Below are 6,000 nucleotides of genomic sequence, written 5' to 3'. Positions count from 1 at the left end.
AAGGGGCTATTGCAACTACCCAAATTCGCTATTGTAGCGTAAAAGCTTTAATTGACAGCATGTACAGGAATGCAAAGCTATGTTCTAATGAAACTTTAAAAAGCAGACACAAATATGAATGTCATATAATTGTCATGTGTCGCAAAACTTTTTTTTTAACCTTTGAAAAATGTGAAACCCATTTTTAGCTCCCGGCTATATACAGCAGAACCTGCGGTGGCCCTTGCCCTGAGGGCCGTAGTTTGCCCCTGTGGTACGCATGAAATGCCAGAATTTTCAAAAGATGTGTTACTTGTGGGACCATTTGTAGGGCGGTTTATGCTAACTTCCAATACAGTAATATATGTCAAATCGCCTTTGAGTGACATTTAGTCTGGGTGGCCATGCCCAGGAATGGATATAGAGAAAGGGGCGCGGCCGCGCCGCGCACCACCCTCCAAGAGACTGGTATCGTAACCCCCAGCTCCGAGGAACGGAGACAGCGCGGGTAGGGGCTTCAGGGACAGGAGAGGGAGGCTTATCTCTGCTGAAAGGGGATAGCGGCCCGCAAACAAGCAAACCAGGACACTGCTCCGAGGTCCCGCCCATGAAGGCAAAACGAAGTCCCACCGCTCACACACCCGGGAAACAACCAGGGCACAGCACGCCCCACCGGCAAGCCACGCCTCGCGTATCACGCACGCACGCACGCACGCACACCCGTCTGTCCCGGCTTCCCGCCTTGCGCTCCGTCATGCTCTATTGCGCATATCTCGGGGAGGGGGAGGAACGGAGATTGACAAGGAGGCAGAGGCCTGAGCGAGGCGGAAAATCCTCACCCCGGCCAGCGGGTAGACTCAAACGGCTAGTGCGTCACTTCCGCCGGGGGCGGAGCGGGGCGGGGCTGAGTGGGTGGCTATCCAGCTGCTGCGCCAGTGTTTGTGTTGGAAGCTCAGCTGATGCAGGCCGGTTGGAGTGGACGTCATTGCCGGGAACGAGCGAGTCGCCGCTGCAGCCCTAGTGACTGCGGCCTGCATCCCGGTAAGTGGCCGCGAGGGGACAGGGGCGGGACGATAGGAGGCTGGCTGATCGTTCTGGACCCTTGTCCGGCGCTCCGGGTCTTCCTTTCTTTCTTTGGAGGGCACTTCCCGAGCGAGAGGGTGGGGAGACGCCAGGCTTTGGGGAGGACCTGGCCCTGGAAGGAGCCCGCGGGTCCTGGAGCTCATTGGTACTCGGCGCCCTCCGCCCCCGTGGGCTTTGCTGCCCCAAAAGCGCAAACCGTATTTGGTTTCGCCGGTCCCGCCCTGCTCCCCCTGTCCCATCCCCACGACTCCCTCCCGAATTTCCCAGAGTCTGTCTGCCTTCCCCTGGACTGTAGTGTTCTCCAGTAGTTAACTGGTCACTCTCAGGAGGGTTTCCCTAGTCTACATTATTCTCGACGGTCAGTGTGCACCTGGTGATTCTACTGCCTGATATTTTTTGTCAGCGATCTCTTTCTAACCCCATCCACATTTGATTCTATCCCTGACCGCTGTTGCTTAAGTGGATTCAGGTGTGTGCTTTTTAAAAGGTGAAGGTGTATGAATCACTGTGTTGCAGTGCTTCCTGTCCCTGTGTCATTTCTATCATTATACTGGAAGAAACCTGCTTTCCACGCCTAATACAATGATAACTTTAAAATGGTGACTCATAGGAAAAACTTAGGAGAGTTGTGACATAAGGGACTATCATATAATCCTGTTTAAAATACTGTTTTCAATTCCAGTAACAGTTGTATCCTGGTTCTACAGTCCTAATTTCTGAGAGTTCAAAAATGACAAATGTTTCAGTGTATTAAGAAAATGCTGTTAAACAGTGAAACACTAAGAGCTTATGCCTTGTGAGGCAGTTGTATCAAGCCCATTGTAGCTATTTTGTTAAATTGCTTGCTTATGCAAATTAGTTGTCCTTTCAATATAAGAACATGTTTTTATTTCGTAATTATAATCAACTTTTTCTTAGTGTTGATCTTTTTTTATTTCTATATCAGGACTAAATTAAAATCTTGTAAACGCCCTTTTAATGAGTGATGTTGAATGAAAGGGCCAGTTTCACTAGTTTAGATATTCACTTGTTTCACATGCAAAGTTGTTACAAGAACAGCCTGTACTTTGAGTTGTTTTTTTTTTTTTTTTTACCCCAGTTAGAGGGGTTGTGCTGAAGCTGCATATTGCTTCACTCGTGTAATATATATTTGCGAAAAGGTCAGAGTTAGAATGCTGAGCCATAGACACCTTCCTGTTCTGCCATTTTTTGTTGTTGTTGGGAGTCTCTCTGTCGCCCAGGCTGGAGTGCCCTGGCGCGATCTCGACTCACTTCAAGGTTCAAACGATTCTCTTGCTTCAGCCTCCCGAGTAGCTGGGATTTACAGGCGTGCGCAACCACACCCGGCTAATTTTTTTAAGTAGAGACGAATTTCCCCATGTTGGCCAGGCTGCTCTCAAACTCCTGGCCTCAGGTGATCCGTCCGCCTCGGCCTCCCAAAATGCTGGGATTTCAGGCGTGAGCCACCGCACCTGGCCAGTCATTTCTTAGTTCTTATCTTTCTCTGCAGTACTCACGTATTTTATTCTGTTCATTATCCATTACTTGAAAAAATTTGGTCCTGTCTTGGTTTTCAGTGTCCTGATTTTTTCAGGGTGGCTTTTCTCCTGTTTTGTTTCCTTTAGAGTCTTTTCTTCCTCTTCCTAGCTCTGGGTGGCACTCAAGGCTCTACCCCTGTCGCTCTCTCTAAACCAGAGTTTCGTATTTGAAACCCAAATATACTTAAGTAGGCATGTGAATATCCTGAAATGTTATGGAAAATATAGTTTGTATTGGAAATACACGTTTTTCAAAGAAGAAAAGCTTTTCTCAGGTTCCCTGATCCCAAAATAGTCATGTATTATTACTGTAAACTATCATCTGGTAAATCCATCAAATGTTGTGGTTTCTGCTGCCACTGTGCTGGTAATTCCACACGTAAATCCACAGTCTGTGTACATTTCCATTTGAATGTCCCACTGTTACTTCATCCTGTGAATCCAAAAGAAAATGTGTTTTTCTCTCATATTAAATTGGCCCCTTCACAGTTTTCTCGTATTCGCAAATGGCACTCTCCATATTTTTCAGATTTAAAACCTTAGAGCTCTCTTAACACTTCCCTCTCTTTACCCCATTCTTGGCTGTCAAGTCCTGTGTTTTGTTGTTTTCTCTTTTTTCCCTTACTTTCAAAGTGTTCAGAAGGGCCCTCTTCCCCACACTAGTACTTGCTGGGTGAGGTGTCAGAGCCCCAGCATCGGAAAGTGGTCAGCTTGGGGTAGTAGGGTAGTAAGAAAAATTTACCGACAGCAGTATAGGTTTGAAAAGGGAAGTTTTATTGGATAGAAAGAGTGCTGCAGAAGAGTGCAGCCAGGTGCCTCAGCAAGAGAGGACAGCTCACTGCAGTGGATTTTTTCTTAGGGGTATTTATGGACCTTAAAGCAGAAGCTGAAGGGTAACTTGGACCATATTAGCCACGTAGGTCATGATCAGTGATTAATTACATTTGTAGACATTTTGGTGCTTTGATATCAGCAGTGAGTTTCGACATGCATACATTCTGGACATGTATAGAGATTCTAGTTACTTATAAATTTCTGGGAAGGAATCCTGGTACCAGATACCGGCTTTAGCTAATAGAGAAGTCTAATTATTTCTGAATTCCTCAGATAAGGAGCTTTCCCTCTAGATGGTCTGCCCGATGGCGACCAGGTGATCTTTGCCCTCCTCAGTACTGTTACCTTCAGACTGTTGTCACCCTTTTGACTGTGTTGTATTAATAATTAAGTGACATCCTCTGTAAATTCATTCTTTCCATCCTTAGCTGGGTCTCCATCTAATAATTCCCTTAATTCTTCTAGTTAAAACTCCATTCCCTTCTCTAGTGTTTGGTCCGAGCCTCTCCATTTTGTTTTATTCGTACCTCCATTGTATTTATACTACCTCTATTCTTCCTTGCTCTTTTTTCAGTTGATGATAGCATCTCACTTTACATTCTTCCTGTGTTTTTTGCGATCTAACTTCTGGCTGAATGTACGCTCAAAACACTTACCTTGCATTTACTAGTGTTGTGATTTGGGGGCAGTTAAACTTAATTGATTTTGTTGGTCATCTTTGTTTTGTAATTTTTGCTTGGTAGCTGTAGTTTCTGAGAAAGGTGTATTAAATCTCTCATTATGATTATGAAATTGTCTAATCTTGTAATAGTTCCCTTATTTTGGCCTTTTGTACTATATTTTAATGCCAAGTTGATGGGTGGTTTCATAAATTCGTCATATTGGAAAGAAACAACGCAAAATTCTTACCATAGTCTAGTCTCCATTTCCTGCCTGAATTTTGGGGTCTGTGACCCCAAAATATCTGAGACAGGTCTCAATCTAGAAAATTTTGTCAAGTTTAAGGACGCACCCATGACACAGCCTCAGGAAGTCCTGCTGACATGTGCCCAAGGTGGTCAGATGCCACTTGCCTCTATACATTTTAGTGAGACATAATGCATCAATCAGTCACATTGGTTTGATTTGGAAGGGCAGGACAACTCAGAGGGGACGGGGCCTCCAGGTCATACAAAAATTTTCTGATTGGCAGTTGGTTGAAAGAGTTACTATCAGTGGAAAGGAATGTCTGGGTTACCATAAGGAGGTGTGGAGACCAAGGTTTTATCATGCAGATGAAGCCTCCAGGTAGCAGGCTGCAGAGAGAATAGATTGTAAATGTTTTTTTTTTGTTTTGTTTTTTTTTTTTTTTGAGAGGGAGTCTCGCTCTGTCACCCAGGCTGCAGTGCAGTGGCACGATCTCGGCTCACTGCAACCTCCGCCTCCCGGGTTCAAGTGATTCTTCTGCCTCAGCTTCCCGAGTAGCTGGGACTACAGTCACGTGCCACCACGCCCGGCTAATTTTTGTATTTTTAGTAGAGACAGGGTTTCACCATATTGACCAGGCTGGTCTTGAACTCCTGACTTCGTCATCCATCCACCTCCGCCTCCCAAAGTGCTGGGAGTACAGGCGTGAGCCACCACGCCCGGCCTGTAAATGTTTCTTATCGGACTTAAGATCTGTATTGATGTGAATGCTGGAGGGGTATAATGAGGCGCATCCAACCCCCCTTCCATCATGGCCTGAACTAGATTTTCAGGTTAACTCTGGAATGCCCTTGGCCAAGAGGAGAGGTCCATTCAGATGTTTAGGAGAGCTGCAGAATTTTATTTTTGGTTTGGTTCATCTTTATCATTCTTTTTTTTTCCCCTTACTTGCCTTTAACCACCTTGTAGTTCTTGCTGTTCCAAAGCACATATTTGTCTCCAAATTGTTGGTTGTTTTTTCTCTCTGACTAGAATGCTTTTTTCCCAGATTTTCTTAATAATTTTCTTCCTCGCTTCATTCAGGTTTCCACTACAATGTCAACTCAGTTCTGATCACACCATAAAATAGCACTCTGTGCCCTTCTTCCCCTCCCCCCTGCTTTATTTTAATTCATGGCACTTCTCAGCCTGACTTTATATATTACGTTCATTATTTGTTTTATTTCTCAATAGATTGTCTTCTCCTCCAAGGTCTACATGATTACCTGAGGTTTAATAAGTAAATGGATCATTCCTTTATTATGTAATGTCTCCTTTTTATCCATAATTAATGCCTTTCCCTTATGTTTACCTTCAAAGGCTTTTTACCTTCTGATGGGTAGTTTAGGTCTGGTATAACATTTTTCCCAGTCCTGTATTTTCAGCCTTTCATTATAGGTGTGTTTGTAGCTAGCACATAGCTGGAGTTTTCATTTCTAAGATTTTGCTGTCCTTGTTTATTCTTGGCACAGTTCTCTTTTCGACTCTTTATTTTCCTTCTGTTTCATTTTTGAACATTTTAGACCCACTTAATTTTTTTTCTATTTCTAAATCTTAGTTACACAATGTTTTTCTGGCTATATTTGCTGATACTCTCTGCAGGTGATGGTGCATTTCTTTG

The 6,000-nt window shown here is 44.3% G+C and overlaps 1 protein-coding gene across 1 annotated transcript in view; it reads left to right on the top strand.

Annotated features, from left to right (window-relative positions):
• Window positions 1–863: 863 nt before the first annotated feature.
• PNPLA8 (patatin like phospholipase domain containing 8) overlaps window positions 864–6,000 on the top strand; it is a 53,071-nt gene continuing 47,934 nt past the window's right edge. The window contains 1 exon segment of the mRNA NM_001131466.2: window positions 864–1,020. The gene's annotated coding sequence lies outside the window, so the exon portion shown is untranslated.

Source organism: Pongo abelii, chromosome 6 (genome assembly GCF_028885655.2).
Source record: "Pongo abelii isolate AG06213 chromosome 6, NHGRI_mPonAbe1-v2.0_pri, whole genome shotgun sequence".
Classification (NCBI taxonomy): domain Eukaryota; kingdom Metazoa; phylum Chordata; class Mammalia; order Primates; family Hominidae; genus Pongo; species Pongo abelii.
Note: the sequence above shows the minus strand (reverse complement) of the source record. Positions and strands in the feature narration are given on the sequence as shown.